This window comes from Onychostoma macrolepis, chromosome 03 (assembly GCF_012432095.1).
Source record: "Onychostoma macrolepis isolate SWU-2019 chromosome 03, ASM1243209v1, whole genome shotgun sequence".
NCBI classification, from domain to species: domain Eukaryota; kingdom Metazoa; phylum Chordata; class Actinopteri; order Cypriniformes; family Cyprinidae; genus Onychostoma; species Onychostoma macrolepis.
Genome location: NC_081157.1, coordinates 29,833,601 through 29,851,876, shown reverse-complemented (window position 1 = coordinate 29,851,876; position 18,276 = coordinate 29,833,601). Strand labels below are relative to the sequence as shown.

Genomic DNA, 18,276 nt, shown 5'->3' with positions numbered 1-18,276 from the left:
ATACTCTAAATGTGCTGGCTAACAGAAAAGTAGCCCAAGAAGCTCGGACTAATACTAAAATTACTTTTTAACCCCATAAACGTCAATATATGAAATAGACTGAGCCTAATGGGGCAGAACAGTTAACTAGTGTTTTAAATGTGTTCCTATAAATAAGGACTTTATGATATTAATCATTTTGATACCATAGAAATGTCATAATTCATGTCACCAGTGTAAATATCACAAAAAAAACTAATACTAGCCTAAATATAAAAATTAAAAAAACTCAATTTCACTGAAGACAAGTCAGTGATTAAATAAGAATAAGAAATTCATTGCAAGCAATAGGACAAGAAAACTGCAGTAGAACAAATAAGTAAGAACTGCTACATATGTTGTATGAAGTAATCAAATGTATAAAAATACTGCATATTCTTCACTGTCTAAATTAAATATATATTTCTTCTTATTAAAGTTATAAAAGTGATCAAGTCAAGAGCAGTGAGAGATTTTCTCTCTTTTGTTGTTTGATTAACATGAATGACAGACAGCAGGAATATTAGACTGCTGTCACTTTAAGAGTAGCACAGCAAAGTCACATTGAGCAGCATGTACTTGCGATAGGGATGATAGTCTCTAGGAATCTCTACCAGTCGGCAAATTTCTACCAGTTAATCGCCCACCCCATTTCAGTAGCTTTAAAGTTGGCATGAAATGACAATTCACCCTATTTGCTAAATGCATTTTATTGTGAACAATTCATCCGTGTATGTTTCTTTTCTCTTTTTTTGACCTCATGATGTAAATAAAATTGCATTATTATTCTCAAATTATTTAGCCAGCTTAAACCCCATCCCTTTATTACAATTGGCTGCAAACCTAAATTCTGCTCTCCCTCTATCCATTCAATTTAATAGACAGAAACAAACAGAACCACACACATATACCGCATACACACTCCATGAACAAGACAACATGACTTTAATAAGACAACACAAAGTCTATGAGTCACTCTCTATAAACAGTTAAACACCATCCCTCTAACAAAGAGATGTTCAACTTCTGCATTGCTTCAAAAATACCAGGCATTCAAAACTTTGTTGATGAGTCAGAAAGAATCAGTCATAAAGGATAAGCGGACAGGCTACTTTGTTGCTACAAGAAGGAAACACTGCAATTCAGCGACTATCTTCTCCCAAAGTACCATCAATAAGAAATGATGTACACTCCATTGTCTCCTATTGATTAAACGTGGCTGGCAGATCTGTAATATTGGAACCGAAGCAGCACAGGCAGCCAGAGCCACTGTGTGCTGTTCATTACAGGCCCAAAATGTACAATTAGCCAGCAGACTGAAACAAACAGGCTTTTTCATTCAGGATAATCATGTAAAATACATGCTGTAAATGGATGACTTGTGTGCATGGTGACATGGGATCTTAGAGCTCAACTCAAAGGCCGTAACCGGAGATATCTGAGGCCATCAACTGCAAACTCATCCATGTAAATGTCTGCACTCTCAAAACACTTGGCTTTGAATACTAATAAACTTGTAATTATGGAGACAGCTACAAAATATGTGCTACATTTGCATTCTTCCTCCATCATTTACTCAAAGTGTCAAAAAGGCCAACATTTTAAAAATTAAATACTTAAATGAACAGTTTTAGCACCTGAGAGATTATTCCAAAATACTAAATGCAAGCATGGTAGCGTGCAAACTATCAATCATTGCAGTGTCAAAAAGCCCAGTATTAAAAAAGGAAAATGCTTAAACTGAGATCTCCAACACTGAGATTATTTGAAAATATGAAATATATGAAAGCACAAACACAAGCAGCAAGAAAACCAAAAAGGTCTAAGCACTAAATGCTCTCTCATACAGACAATTCAACCTCTTTTCCACAGCCTCAGACTTTGTGAGGTTTCCAAAAAAGCTTTTATCAGTCGAAGTGCATTAAGATAAGGATGCTCTAACAATAATAAGTTGTCATTCTTAAGTAGAGACCATAGGTCACACCTCGGAGTCATCAACAAGAAGGAGACCCTTCTCTCCGATGCGAAACACGCATCGATCAGAAGTGCATGACTGAGTGCCAATGAGCGAGTGACTTAACAGAGCAATTATGAGGGAAGTAATGCCTTCACAGCGTCGACGTGAGCGATGGTACTTAAGATGGTCCTTAACGTGTCTGAACCTGTAGCCTCACTAGACCATTATCTGCTTGTCCCGACTCTTATTTCCTGATTTAACCTAATTCATTTATCTAATTATAAAATCATTTGGCTGGTATCCAGAGGGTCTTTGCTTTTCAAACTGGCCTGATGCAGATTGGTATCATTAGAGATAATATACACCACAAGCAACACGAGTAATGAACCGTGTGATTGAACTCACTCCTCGCCGCTAAATGAACAACACACTGGAGCCTTTGATTTTGAAGGTCTGATGTCATAAACGCCTATCTGACACCATAGCATGATACGGTTCTCAGAGAGATAAGTTTGTGACATTCTCTAATTGTGGCATCAAAGTACAATTTTGTGACGTTGTAGTATGTCTCAATATTACTGCACTTACTTCAATGTTGCCAGTGTAGTACACACTTTTTGGACCGAAAAAATGCTAATGGCTATGTGAATGTGAACTGAGTGGTGTTTGAAGGCCATTTGAGTTTAACAGCTGACTTCTAACACCAGCAACACCAAGAACATTGGTTCACTTCCCAAAGGAATTCATAATTTAAATCGCTTTTTAATTAAAAGCACCTTACTTAATCTTAATAAAAGCAAATTTATAAATGTAAATGACTCACTTAGAATAATGCCTTTATGGCATTAAGCTTAACTGTTAACCAAAAATAAAAATAATAATAGAAAGGTGATTTTTTTGGGGGCATTTTGAGATTATTACCATCATTCGATACCCATTAACCAAAAGGTTTGCCAGTTAATACTTTTTCAGTTGTTTTTGTGAATTCTGAGTAAATATTGTGCAAAAATATGAAAAAGAATCTCTCTGTCAGTATCAATATTTGTGTTGCCATTGGTCGTTGAAAAATCAGACCTACATAAAATCAGACATTAACATAAATCACAAAATCAGACGTAAACAAAACAACCAGTGATTAATCATTTGCTATTAGTAATTTAATTTTCTTACGTGAACTTGTTTAAATGTTGTTTAAAAGTGTTCATTTCAGATTTTTGGAGCATTTAATCTTAAATTGTATATTGAAAATATAAACCTATCCATATTGACATTGGCCACTGAAAAATCTTTATCAGTTGACAACTAAAAAATACTTAAAACTTTTGATGAGTATCTTAAAAAATTTACCACACACATGCACCATAAAATATGCTTAAGGCTTGAATGGATTCAGCATCCAAATAAAAGAATTGACTATTTTAATAGACTATCACAGCTGTTCAGCATCTGCAGTCAGTCCACTGGGCGTCTTCCTTCATAAATCAAAGACATGTCAGAACATAATTTGAAGCTGCACTCAAAACTATTATAAAGTGCCTCACAATCACTCATTTTAACTGGTGGCATCAACCACAAATGATATTTATTGAATTGCAGATTTGGAGAGGGCATGCAATTGGAAACAAAGAAAAAAGACATCTGTAAGGTCAGAGTCACCACAGAGACTGCATGTAATTTTTTTGCAGTGGGTAATCGGAGTTATGCATAAGCGCATTCTAATAAGTTTCGCTGCCAGTATCTGCACATTATAATGAGGGATCAACAAAACAAGCCCAGTGTTGCCACCTTTGGTGCCAATGAATGGATGTGTAGCAGACACAAGTAATGAGGAGCCAGCACACCGTGCAAGTGAACAGTGAGCACAAAGCCATGTCTGGAAAAGCAAACAGCTGCAGCAGCCTCCTCATCAGGATTCTCAATGCTCTAGAGAACCTTTGGCTGACATCTGATTGAGTATAGATGGATGGAAGAATGGATGGATGAATGAATGGACAGATATGCCAAGGAGAGAATGAACAGGGGAACGCTGTGAACTCTCCCTACCGTCTGACAATACAAAGTCTGTATAGAATATCTGACTAGTGCACTCATTAAAAAACTTTTGTACATAAAGAAATAAATAATCCACTGTACAAACTTCTATGTTCAATAGAATTATATAATTTCAGTTTCATATAATTAAAGTTAAAATGACTTGTACAGCCACTTTGATTTTGCTGAAAAATATAAGGCAGCAACTAAACTTAGGTTTTTTAATTGAAGTAGGTGGACTTTAAAAAGTTTTAAATTATACTGTATTTATTTACAAGACATGTATCCTTATATCAGCAGCCTAATTAAAGCAGTTTTATTTTAGATGAAGCAGGTCAACTGATGGTGGCAGACATGTTGAGAGCATTTCCATGACTATCAAAAGAGGAGGGAAAAGAGAGAGATGGATTATTGCAGTCAGAAAAGTGAAAAATGTATAGAACAGCTCCACTGGAAGTGTTCGCTATTTTATGTCAGAGTAGTAAAACACAAAATGTTATAATTTATGATGATAATTACTGCATCAGTGTGTGAAAAAGGTCCAAAAAAAGGCAAACTACTTCTGCACCACTAGGTGCAACAAATAAAAAGTTTTAAACAGTTTTGAAATTGTGTTCTGTTTCTATAAATTGATTAAGAAAACCTCTATGAAACAGCAGGCACATTGTATAGCTCATTCATCATCTTCATCTACAAGTATTTCAAATCCACTTCCATACCAACAAAGAACAAACAACTGCTATGGTTTGTTCAGATTTCTATTCCACTATGAGAAGTGAAAACTGTCTGAGTTGACAGCTCATATTTGACTCCTCCCTAACTGCAACCACCTACTGTGGAGTACATTCAAGGCGAGGTGTTTGGCATCTCAAACAAACCTATTGTTACAGAAGAGTTTGTTGCAACACACAACTGCACAAGACCATAAACACAATGTGAGAAGACTTCCATGAAGACTCCCTACTGTTGCTGCTGACCAGCAAAAACCATTCCTGATACAATAGCATTATGTTCACAACATGTAGAGATGATAACAGCACAAACAATGAATGATTTTCACCGCCTTGCATTTATGCTCCTGCCTGCAGGCTCTTTCAGTGAGATGCTTGCAATCTACAGTGCCTCCTCCCATACAATATGTCTGTATCCGTGTCCTCAGCCTATTCCCTTTTCATTTCTCCTGAAGCCATGATATCAGTTGCCGTGCTGTGAATTCATTGCTCAGCAAGTTTGGATTCATTCCACTTGAATGATAAATAGAAAATTGAAAAATGTAGGGAAAATAATCTAGTCGCCTTCAGGTAAGTCTTTAGTCATGGTATATATCTATTCACCAAGAGCATATGTGACTCAGAGCGTACAAAAGGATTTGCACACCATACAGTATGTCTGTAAAGAACAGAAGAATCTTTTGCTAATGCTGTGGTATCATGCTATGGTATAGCCTACACATGTTCACAATCCAGGCTCAATAGAAAACACATCTGTTGTGACATTTCAGAAAATTATATTACGTTGCTGCTTGCACGTTTGTGGTGCTAAAAGCGTGATCAGTTTTATCCAAACCAGATAAACATTAATCTGGCGACATTTTATATGTTGGTTGTTGTGTGTATTATGGCAGAAATTAAATGTCTCTTGAGTAGCGATAAAAGGTTAATACTCTCAGTTATTGGTGGACCGATATATCGCCAAGGCTGATATATCGGCCGATATTTGGCATTTTTCAAATATCGGCATCGGCCAATAAGTTTTCCTGTATGGCCGATGCATTCGAGGCGGGACACACAGTGCTCACATTCACATTCCAGTTGTGAGATCTTGTGAAGTGTGCGTTTGTATCCTGCATGATCGCGTGTGCTCTGTGTGAAGGTCGATCTGTGTGAAGTGAATGCGGACAGGAGGTGAGTTCAGCTTCACTGGAGACGCTCGATCGACAAACTTTAAACTCGTGATTTCAAATTATGCTGTGCTTTATGCATTTGCCCACTGTCATATTCATGTCATTTTCACTGTGTGCTGTATGTAAAACAAGTATTACCTTGGCTTTATTTGAAAAAAAAAATAAATAAATAAATAAAAATGAGTGCCCTGTTGGTTACAGTGTTTACTTCCTTTTTAATTATATTTGTATTAAATATTTATTTATTTGTGAAAAATACTTTGTCATCTGAAGTATAAGTATGTTTATTTTACACATTTATTTTTTAATCCATTTTCTAATTATTTCAAATTTCCTAAATATTAATTCAAATAAATAAAATTATATTGGCTTTATATCGGCCATCGGCCACCCTGCTTTCCAAGATATCAGCGTCGGCTGTCAAAAAACCCATGTCGGTCGACCACTACTCTCAGTGTTTCCCACAGACTTACACTCTATGGCTGTTTCTCAAATGGAAGGCTACATCCTCCGGAGGTCGCATTTGTTGGCTGCATACATCATAAAGAAGATCTTATTTTAGAATATTAACAGTTATAAATTTGACCATTATTCTTAGTTAAGTGTAAATTGTTGTAATATGCTTTTGACTTGCAAATATAATGCTCAGTTAACTGAAATAAACCAGGCTTGATGACGTATGCAGCCTACAAATGCGACCTCCGGAGGATGCAGCCTTCCTTTTGAGAAACGGCCCATTTGTGGCAGCATATATATGCAAATTCATTCTCTGCCAGCAGGAGGCGCTTAGAGCGGGAGAAATAAAGGTTTCCCCGGTAACAGCTGAATACAAAGCACAAACCTTGCTTTATCATGCATTGCATGCAAGATGAAATGAAAATGACATCCAAAATTTTCTGAAGACAGTTTCCTTCAGAAATACAGTGATATAAAAACACCCGCACCGGCTTTCGATATTGAAACGTGCAGTGCTCATGTTTATTCAACATAGTCAAAGCCTTTTGGAAAATCTATTTGTGGCGGTCAGTTTTGATATTGTGGCAGGCCGCCACAAATAAATCAATGTATGGGAAACACTGTACTCTATCAAGTTTGCAAATAACATACCACCTACACTAGTTGATTATGTTAACAAAAGTAACAAAAATAAAAACTGCAAAAACTGCAAATCTGCAGGAGCAACCACGCCCTTTTAGCTTGTTTAGAAGTCTTTGAGGTCTTTTTTCTTTTTACTCTACCTAAATGCAAGTGCTATACCAGGGGAGCTACCGAGCATGTTTACTATAGAAAATCAATACATATGGAGCTGGTTTAAAAGGTATTTATTTACAAATCATGCACTATAATAAAAATGTTTTGATGTCATATTATCAGGTTTTAAAGCATTTTTGAAGACTAAATTCAATTGCTATATGTAAATGCATGGTTAATACAGATAACAATTCATGAGGAAATTTACTAAATGTGAAATGTTTCTCTCATTTGAAAGTGGCAGAACAGGCTCAGGAAAGAAATTTTGACTGCATTAGCAACAGTAACGGGGAAGTGGACCTTAACAGAGGGTCAGTTCCACACCAGAAACCATTTTTTAACAAGCTCTTGCTCATTTTCTCTCTGAATGCAAAGTGACGGCCATCACCTACGCTACAGCTGTATTTCGAATAACTGCAACAGAAAATGTCTACTGTTAAATCGTTTCAACTGGTAAATCGCTCACTTCTAATTGATGGACTAAAGGATTAATCTATAATAATCAAAGTTGAATAATCCATTCTGAACTCATTAAGATTTTATTGATGACCCAATTCCCTAGTTAGCGGCAATGTAGAGGTGTAAAACATGTGAGAAATTAAGCAATGTCCCTGAAAGGCCTCAATACTTTTTCTCCCTTTATAAAAATTTGAAGACAAGGGGAGTGTAAAAACAAGCTTCAATAGCAGTAGATTAATTACCTCATTCAGAATGGTTGCAGGCTTCCACATAGTGCACTTGAGCCAGCCAAAGGCAAGGTTGCAGACATCCCTGTCAATTAGTTTCTACTTTTAGACCAGGTGCCTTCGGGACAAACAAGTAATGTCACTGCAGTACACTCCCAAGAGTTGTAGTCTGACTGCAGGCCATGCACTCTACCGCGGGTCTATGAAGTACTGGAGCTTCACAAGCATTTGATTTAATCACAGGGAACATTTAACATTGCGATTACAACGGTGAACTCCAAGTCTTTCAAGTAATTCGTTTCTGCCAGTGGGAAAAGCTCGCACAGACTTTGAGTAATCTGGGGAGTCTTGCCTCAGATGTCTTAGATCTAGATCAGACTTTAATAATTACAAATAGTGGTTTATCCTAATTAAACACTAAATTACACCCAAAACATGTTGGGAATACAGCTTTCCAAATGCATATTTATTTTTTATTTGTTTTGAAATGCTTATATAGACATGTAGTTGGCATCTGGGACACATCGCTGATGTCCAAAGGGTAGTAGTATCTGTAACAGCTATGGGCTGGCTATTATTTCAAAAGAAAAGACAATCCCCAAAGCAAACATATCTGTGGATTCTGGCCTTTTCTTGTAGCTTTTCAGCTCTCAGCTGAATGTATAAAGTTGCCCGCAGAGTTCACACGGGACTTGAATGACCTTTTCATTATGGCTTTTGGGAAAGAGCAAGTGAAGATTACATAAAACAACTTTAACACACGTGATATTGTCTCGTAGTATGCAGGGCTCAACAACAAGGACTTCTTTCGTTTCTGCAGATTTTCCGGGGGTTTTTTCTGACATTTTCACTGTCTCACCACGAGTATCTATATTTTTGTGTTTTAAATAGTGCTGTCAAACAATTAATCGCGATTAATTGCATCCAAAACAAAAGTTTTTGTTTGCATAATATATGTGTGTTCTGTGTATATTTATTATGTATAAACACACACACATACAGTATATATTTTGAAAATATTTACATGTATATGTCTATATTTATATTCATATAATTTTTATTATAAAGAAACATATTTAATATACAAACATAACTTTTTTTTAAATATATACATGCATGTGTGTGTATTTATATATAGCCTACTAGTGGTGGGCCGTTATCGGCGTTAACGTGCTGCGTTAACGTGAGACTCTTATCGGGCGATAAAAAAAATATCGCCGTTAATCTATTCTCAAAGTTGGGTTGGGAGCTGGATCTATACTACGCAAGCTATGATGACTTTCACCTTGATATTTTAGCGGATGTATACCTAGCGAATTGCACTGTAGGGGCGAGAACGAGTCTTCCAACCTGTGTGTATGCGTGCTAACATGGATGCAGCTATGAAGCCGCCGGGTTTGCTTCAGGGAAAATTTATTTTTAAGAAGCTTCCCAATGGAAATCGGCAAGTCATTTCTGTCTCTACGTTACATGGTCGCGCTCTGTGCTCTGTATCTCGCGCACAGCGGAGTTCCGCCCCGGTTCGCACACACACACACACACACATACACACGTAAGCGCACACACAAGTGAGCACACTCCCACTCCTATTTGTAAATATTAAGCCGCAAAACGTCTATTTAAATATGACTTCTGTGTGTCTCTGTGTTAATGTATGGCGCAGACGCGTGGGTTTGTTCACTCATACAGAAGCCCGCATGACGCTTGCGGCGATATTAACGTCTGTCGTCTCACTAAATGAGGACATAAATACATGAACAACATCTCCAGAACTGCTCTGAGAGTCACTTCATGAGCATTCGAGCGTTTCAATTGAGAAAAACTATCCTCACGGCAACCCGTCAAAATAAAAGCTCGGTTTCACTTGAAGACATTGGGCAGAACGTAATAGACTACTACTACTAAAACTATTAAAACCTTATCTTTAAGGAATAATCATACAATGTCTTCAATGTTATTATCAATATTAAATTCTTGATGACTGCTAGTTGTTTACTACTAGTAGTGAATTTATTCTGATCTACTTGGCAGAATTCAAATGAGCCATTTTAATCTAGATTAATCTAGATTAATTCCAAGATTACAGTGAGATTAATCTAGATAAAAAAAATTAATCTATGCCCACCACTAATATATACATAATAAATATACACAGCGCACATACATATATTATTAAACAATAGAGTTGTGACGGTGAGGAAATTTTCCCACTGGTTAATCAACGTGTGACAACACCGGTAATACCGGTATCACCGTGGGGTGGGGGGGATGTGTAGTTTTCCCTATTTTCCTCACTTTCCTTCCGTTTTAAATAGTTTGTAAAAGTGTCGTGCGCTTTTATTTTATCTTTCAAATTAGTGGCAATTCGGTGTCAACCAGTTGTTTGTTTTTAGTTTGTTTGAGTTAAAACAATAGCTTAAAAGCGCTGTGCGCATTTTACTTTCACATTTAAATTGGCGGCAATTGAATTCAAGCAACAAGTACAAACACAAAGCGTAGAACATTGAACTTTTATTGATAAAACAAATAAAAAATACCCCATGCTATACAGTATGCCTAATATAATATAACAAATAACTTGCACAAAGTTTAGGTATACAAAACTGAAGATCAGTAAACACCGTGGAACCAAATAAGAAACGTACGTTTATTAGCAAAATGAATAAGAAAGCTTGGAGACACAGCATATTTGATGTAAATAAGAAAATAAATTTAAAAAACAGTTTAAATAAATAAAAATCAGCAAACACTGTGTGCAACCTGATAAATAAGAAACGAATGTTTGAAAAAAAAAAAAAAACCTCCAATATCACCTTAGGCAGAAGACATTTTCAAAATCCAAAATATTTTTAAAACAGGTGCTTTTGCATATCATTTTGAAACTCTTCGATGGTTGTTTAGTGCCATCGCCTTGTCTGTCTCACATAATATTATGCATATTATTTTACAAACAAATCTAAATTAGCATATATAAAATATAGTTTTTTGCTGAGATTTGATGTTGTGACACAATTTTGCATCGTGATTACGCAATGACGTCATCATGCAATGACATCATAACGTAATTTTAGCAACTTTTAGCAACAAATCGACCTTCCTTTAGCAACTTTCTCTGAAAATTAGTTGGCAACACTGCTTGTCAGTCAGCTCGACTCACTCTCCTCACGTGACAAATGAAATCTGTTCTGCGATGCTGCTGTCGTTCGGCACGCTGCATTGAGCAGCCGCATTCAGTTTTTAATTGCAGTATCTGTTCTCTAACTGAACTAAATTATTTTTATTACTATAAAAAAAATCTAAACAACGGTGGGGGACGGTTCTGCGATTGGCAAGTGACATAACCGGTGTTGTGGCTTCACACTGGTAAAACCGTTGACACCGTCTATCACTGCAACCCTAGTAAACAAAAACTTTTATTTTGGATGTGATTAATCACAATTAATCGTTTGACAGCACTAGTTTTAAATAATAATTTTTTGGTTTTTGTTTTTCCATTAATTTTCCATCAATCTAAAGCAAACTAATTATATAGCTTTAATTAAATGCATAATAAATAAAATTAAATGAACTACAAACAACTGCATAACAATTTCATACAATGCAAAAAATGAATTAATAAATTCTTACTGATTTTTTTGTGATTTTCAACAAGTAATTGTAAATTTGACAAAACCTAAAGTCTGTTAACCAGATAGATGGCTGTTGCAATACAGCACTGACCTACAAGAGCAAGTTCCATCAACTGGCCCGAGTCTCTCTCACACTGGCCCCAGGCCAGCAGACCATCCTTATTGTTGAGCCCTGCAGTATCAGTACAGAGAGGTAAGTGACGGTCAAACTGACGCTTGAGCTGTATTTCCAGAGGAAAGCTAAGGGAGTATTTGAAAGACCAGTGATAAAATATGGTAAGCCTCTTAGAATTGGGACTGTCAAGTTCCTGTACTATGCGCTTGTGTCGCTTTTCCTTTTATTCCCCACCTGGGCAGAATAACCAGAATCCATCTAACGGAGACGAGGTCAAGGGTTCAAACTCTTTTCTCTCTCATTTCAAAAGCAAGGCTTACTCTTACGAAAAGGTTAGTGTGGCTATTTGCATCAATTAAGTATATCTGACCAATGGAAAACGCTCTTCACTACCAAAAGTGTCTGAGATCCTCAATGGCACCGCCAATCTCCCATTGGCGACAATGGATGCAGGAACTGGCCTTTTTCTCCGCTCTTGTACACTTTTTACTACCATCTTTCTTTAATTGCGCTTCAACTGCACAAAGGACCGTTCTTCGCTCCCACCAAACAGCACTTATTTATCAAGACCACAAGGCGAAACCATAATAACCCTCCTCTTCTCAGCTACACAAGCTTCTGGCTATGATTACTTTGAGAAAGACTGACAATCCAAAGCCACAATTTCTGGCTTCTGGCACTGAGACAGCTCGGTTTCTCCGGATTACGTCGGGCTCACCACAGCCGGATAAAATACGGCTGTCTAAATGGCAATAACATTATGTGTGTCTATAATTTCGTATGAAGGCCATCTTGCGACAGCTGGACGGTGAGGTCCATAAAACCATCACAATGTGGTAAAGCAACATCTCCACCCTCCTTCGCAAAACACATTTACTGTAACCAACAAGAGCTGGATTCGCTTGGTGGTTCGGTCTCTCATGAGACCAACTGGTCTACTGGAGAGTGACTGTTGATTGAGACAAATGTGACCAGGGTGTCCCAAAGGACATCAGCACGAGAAGCCCCATCCTACTGTTTGTTTCTCTCTTTCTTTCGAAACGCTGTCACCTCAGCATGTGCCCGCTAGCTCCAGCTCTCAGACGCCCTATTTATAGGTTATCAGATGTGTCACCTCTCACATTCTACACGTCCTCTCCTTTTCATCATTCACTTCTCACTGAGCCAGGTCACGCTGCCCGCTTTACCAGCGTCCACGGGAAAAAAAGTGGAAGGGAGATACCAAAGCTAACAGACAGCTGCAACCTCTGCTCAAGAGCTGTTGATTTTGAAGCACGAGGGGTTGCAGCCATATCCTGGTCTTTTATCAGGAGATGAATTTAATATTGGATGAAAGAGAGAGCGCTAGAGTAAAAAACACTTGACTGAGGTCACTGGATGCGTCTGAAAAGAACAATTTACCAACATGCTAAAAGGCAACGAAGACATTACTTGACTCCCTAATCAAATAAAGACGATGGTCCATTTAACGCAGCCTCCGTTGGGCCCTTGAGCTACAGATATTCGTTTCACTGAGCATACTGAGGTGGAAGAGAGAGACAATCTGCCTATTGTTCCCTCTCATCTGAAAACCTGACAAAACCAAGTTGGAAAATCTGTACTGCTCCTAAATTAAGAATTAATGAAAGGTCTGGCTTTTGTCCATGATGCCTTGTGTGCTCAATCACAATGGAAAATTATCTTGGTTGTGATGTACAATAGAGACTAATTTAGAGAGACTAAAAAAAGTTGGAGAACAGTCACATAATTCAACCCAGTGCAGAGAAACTTTCTTCGCTTCACACAGGTCTATTCTTAACTGGTAGTTCACAACTGCAATTCATGTGCCCTTCAAGTGTTGTAATTATGAGTTCCGAGCACATGAATGAACAAGCATTTACAAGTTGGAAACTCAGAATTCCAGATGATACACGAATGGCCACGTTGGAAGGAGAATGTCGATTTGAAACGAGATATAAACACTGATCTATGATATAATCTATACTCTATAGAGATCAGCGAGTGGAAAGCAAGTCTGTAGTGAATGGTGTAAAGTTAATCACTCAACTTTTACAGTTTATTTTATGTAACACTTTTAGTTATGACACCATGCAGGTGATAAAAAAGTTATCATTTTCATGTTTTGAATTCAATGTAGTGATTTGGGTTTACTGTTCAAAGTATTTTTTTCTTCTTTTGTTTAGACTACTTTTGTGTTATGTCTCCAACTCCAACCTGGCTGTTGTTTCACAGTATAAAACGAAACTGAAGAGACGGAAAAACAGCAACAACAAAACAGCAAATTTTGCAACAACAACAAATGGCCACATTGACAAATGCTATCAAATGGAATTATACTTTGACTGCAAACTGTATGCAAATGCTAGCGTATGTGTAAAAAACTGAAGTATGCTTTGTCCTTTAGACTCTGGACTAGAGTTGGGGTACTTGGACTAGGCCTTGGACTCGGACATGAACATGAACATCAATTATGAATGAACTCCGATTCGGATGCACTCGGATGGATTTGTACTCAAACTTGACACAGACTCAGACATTTTGGACTCCAAGTACAGATGAATCCATGTCATGTGTATCATAAAAGATAAAAAATGTAGCAACAAAAAAGATAAAGGGATAAAGTTAAAGGGAGAGTTCACCCAAAATGTTGTATTCATTTACTCACCCTCAAGTTGTTCCAAACCTGTGGAAGTTTCTTTGATCTGTAGAGCACAAAAGAAGATATCTTTAAGTACTATATTTAATCAGATAGTTGGTGGTAGTCACTGATTTCCATAGTATGGAAAAAAAATACTATGGAAGTCAACGGCTACCATCAGCTGTTTGGTTTGCAACATTTTGCAAAATATCTTCTTTTGTGTTCAACAGAAGAAAGAAACTCTTACAGGTTAATCCCATGTTAAATCTGCATTCTAAAGCAAAACCAATTGAGAACCACTGTACCACCTGCAGTCACTGGATTCACAGAATCTAAATATGACTCAGAATCTAAACCTACAAATGTAGACCACCAGCTCCATTATTAGAAACTACGGCTTGACCCTCCCACACACACATCTGATAAAGACAGTAGAAGCCAGGGAACCTGAAGAAGCATGCAAACAGTATCTCATCAACCAAGATTCATTGCCCCTGACAACAACAACATCATTAAGACAGCATAATGGGCATTTTTTCCGGTTGAATCACCATTTCACACAAGCGTGTTAGTTGTATCTAAACGACAGCGGAGAAGTGCAACTTGGGAGGTTGGCAGTGAAGGTCTTAGCACATGCACAGGTTCTCCCACAGTGCACCTAAATCCTACATGGCCCACACTGCACGCCCACAGATTACAATTAATTACTTACCCAGAAATGATCATTTGGGCTTAACTGACCGTGTAATTTTACGTGAGCATGGGCAGCAAACTGTTTACCTTGATATAAATGTGTGGAAAGCACAATAGCAGCTGCACTGTATCTCTGTAGCAATGTCTAAGGGCATTAGAGAGGATTTCATTTTACTGACACACAATCATTGGCGGCACACAGACTCATTTCTTGGCTGAGAACTGCAGAAACTAATTCAAATGCTTGAAGCAATACTTTGTAGGTTTATATGATGCAAATGTCAGCTAGATTGCTCTTTTGTCCACGATTGGCAGTAAAATGCCCCTTGAGTGCTTTAAGGAATGTGTGTCTATCATATATAGTTTTTTTGTCAAAGTTCTGTCGTCGCTGCTTTCATTGTGCTGATGATTGTGAAATAAACTTGGCTTACTCTGGGAAAGTGGTGCGTCTTTATGTCAAGAGTCAAAAATGGCCCAGTGAGAGTGCAGATTTGCATTTCATTTGTCTGATAATGCATCTTAATAAGCACTTCATCATGCATCATACACAATCAAAGACGTTGTTGGATTCCAATAAAACCAACAGTAATCTGCCCAATCACAATTTGTCCTGCTGCCTATGGAGTAAAAGCACATGCTGATTGCATCTGAACAACAATCCTACTATTGTTGAACAACCATGTGCATTCATTCAGCCACGATCATTGTCATTCATATGCATTTGTCGCATGGGGTGATAAGAGTAAACAGTCTGCAATCTATATGTGCCATAAAAGAGCAGCAAAGCACAGTAATTCAGATGAATGTTGTCCATTTGCACCCACAATTGCTGAAGATCAATTAGGCTGCAGAAATGTTTATGGTAATATTTAAGGGACATGGATGTTAACATTTAAATGGTGTGGATCCTACAGCCTCCGGTATTATCGAGGAGCAGATTAACCAACGAGGCAGACGTGAGAGCGAACAGCCACTAGCTATTTCTCTACATTACAAGAACAATTACATCTTCCACAGCCGTGATTAACCTGATTATCATGGCCTTGCCAATAAGTGTGCACTTATAGTAGGAATTTCAAATTAGAAATGGTTCATCAACTGACATCTCACTATCCTCTGACATTTCGGTCAACAATCTCGTACTGGCATATCGCTCCAAATCAAGGATCCATCAGGATGAGTTGTAGAGACATAAAGATGATGATAATGACCTCACAAAATACGCCTACTGAAGTATTAGGAGTTAAATCATGTGCTCTGCTTCAAAACCAAGTGAGATGCCTACAGAGGCAGTATTTTTAGGCAATGAGACGACTGCTACAGAAAAAACACCTTTAACGTAATTTAATTTTACAGTAAAATACTGTTTAAATTACAGGTTTTGGAAGCGAAAAGAAACAAGTCATTGTATAATTTACAGTGAAAAAACATAAATTGGCACTCCCAGAATTCCCTGCATGACACTTCACAATTGATGTTTTTTCATTGAAATAACTGTTTCTTCTTAGTTTTTTCTTATCAGTTGTCCTCATGAGGGTTTTATCTTACTATTGTTGTTAAATTAATGTTTATTGTATTATTTCAGTATCATGTGTGTAACCATAATAGTGTTTAGTGTTTGTGTGAATGACACTGTGCACCTTCTATACTAGTGTTTTCCTCCTCAGCTGCTTGTGATGAGCTTTGATTCATCGTGTGACTTTCTTATCACCAACTGCTTTTGGTGGTTATTAATGTATTACAATGGTACAATGCAGATATTAGTACTTCAATATTAACATTATACCAGTTAATGAAAAACCTTTTTTACTTACTTACTTATCACCTTTTACTGTGATAGTATTTTTTGTATTATAGTATTTTACAGATTTATTTTTATTTTTTTATAGTGTACTTATAATTTGTTTACTAATTAAAGGTATTAATGAAAAGAGTTAAAAATAAGTAGGTCACAATATTAAATAATAAAATGATTTATAAGTATTGATTTTGACATCTACACTATCTTTAAAAATCTGGGATTGGTAGGACCTTAAAAGTTTTTAAAATAAGTTTTATGCTCATTTAGGCTGCATTTATTTGATTTAAAATACAGCTAAAACAGTAATATTGTAAAATATCATTACAACTTATTGTTCTATTTTAATATATTTTAAAATGTCATTTATTCCTTCGAAGGTAACACTGAATTTCCAGCAGTCATTACTCCAGTGTTCAGTGTCACATGATCCTTGAAAAATGTTTTTATTATTATTATTATTACAGAATTTCTTCCATGTTATCTTTATTAAAATCAATTTCAAGCCGAATCTCTTAGCACTATACACAACTGCTCCAACTCACTCACTTACACGGGTCAATTTCAGTTGAGATGCTCCCTTAGAAGGCATTAGGTGGAGCACTGGCAAAAAGTTAATTTAAATCAACATAATTAAATGTGAGTGCAGTCCCGCACAGTCATCAATAGGGAGCATGATGTCATGGGGTTGGGGTCAAGCTGTTAGAAACTGGTGCACTTGGTGCAAATCAACCACCTGCCACCGTGTGCCCCAGTGGTCACCACAGCTGGCAGAGTCACACGCCCTCCTCACCCCCCACGACCTGCCGCACTCATTTTCCTACTGCCCTGCCACAGCAGAGCGCACAGGCTGCCTCTCACATCCTACAGCATTCAACATCAGTCGCCGCATACGCACATACATAATGGAAAAGTTAAGGTATTTCATGGATCACATGCTTGCAAAAATGTTTGTTTCCTCTCAAAACTATTACAAAAGATGAGGCATGTTGAAATCAAATATATGGTCTCGGGGCACAGACGGAAAATATTCAGCTTTGAGTGCATGTAAATGCTTACCCATAAACCCACCAGCATCCTCTGAGGGGTTAATTTCAGGAACTTAGTCTGAAAGGACAACCAGGTTTATCAGCCTTGATCTTTTTTATATGAGACATAAAAAAAACAATACAGTTATACAATACAGCGAGGCAAAATAAAATAAAAAGCTTCTTTTGGAGAGAAAAGCACATGGGGAAAAAGTACATCAGTATTTGTTTGTGCAAGTCCTGAATTTAACTAATGAAGCATAAAAAGACCATAATGGAGTCGACTTCATCTACATCTCCAATGCATCTGAGAGATGCCACTCCCAGGGTATATGCATACTGAAAACAATCAATATGCCCACATTGTTGTGCAGCCTGTGCATAAGATGGCAAAACAAATGCAGCACATCTATAGAAAACACTCATTAACATACAACTGGCATAAATAGATTATTATGTAAAATCATGTTCACGTTTATGATTATAAATACTGTACTGTACTTTATCCAAACATTCTCACATTATGTAC

General features: G+C 37.2%; 1 protein-coding gene across 5 annotated transcripts in view; it reads right to left on the bottom strand.

The window, feature by feature from the left end:
• The window catches only part of sdk1a (sidekick cell adhesion molecule 1a), a 342,555-nt gene that overhangs the window by 312,755 nt on the left and 11,524 nt on the right, over nucleotides 1–18,276 (bottom strand). Inside the window, exon 2 of one of the 5 annotated variants that reach the window (XM_058771496.1) lies at nucleotides 14,256–14,292. The exons of the other annotated variants lie outside the window; for them this stretch is intronic. The gene's annotated coding sequence lies outside the window, so the exon portion shown is untranslated. The remainder of the gene's footprint in view (nucleotides 1–14,255; nucleotides 14,293–18,276) is intronic. 5 annotated transcript variants of the gene reach the window in all.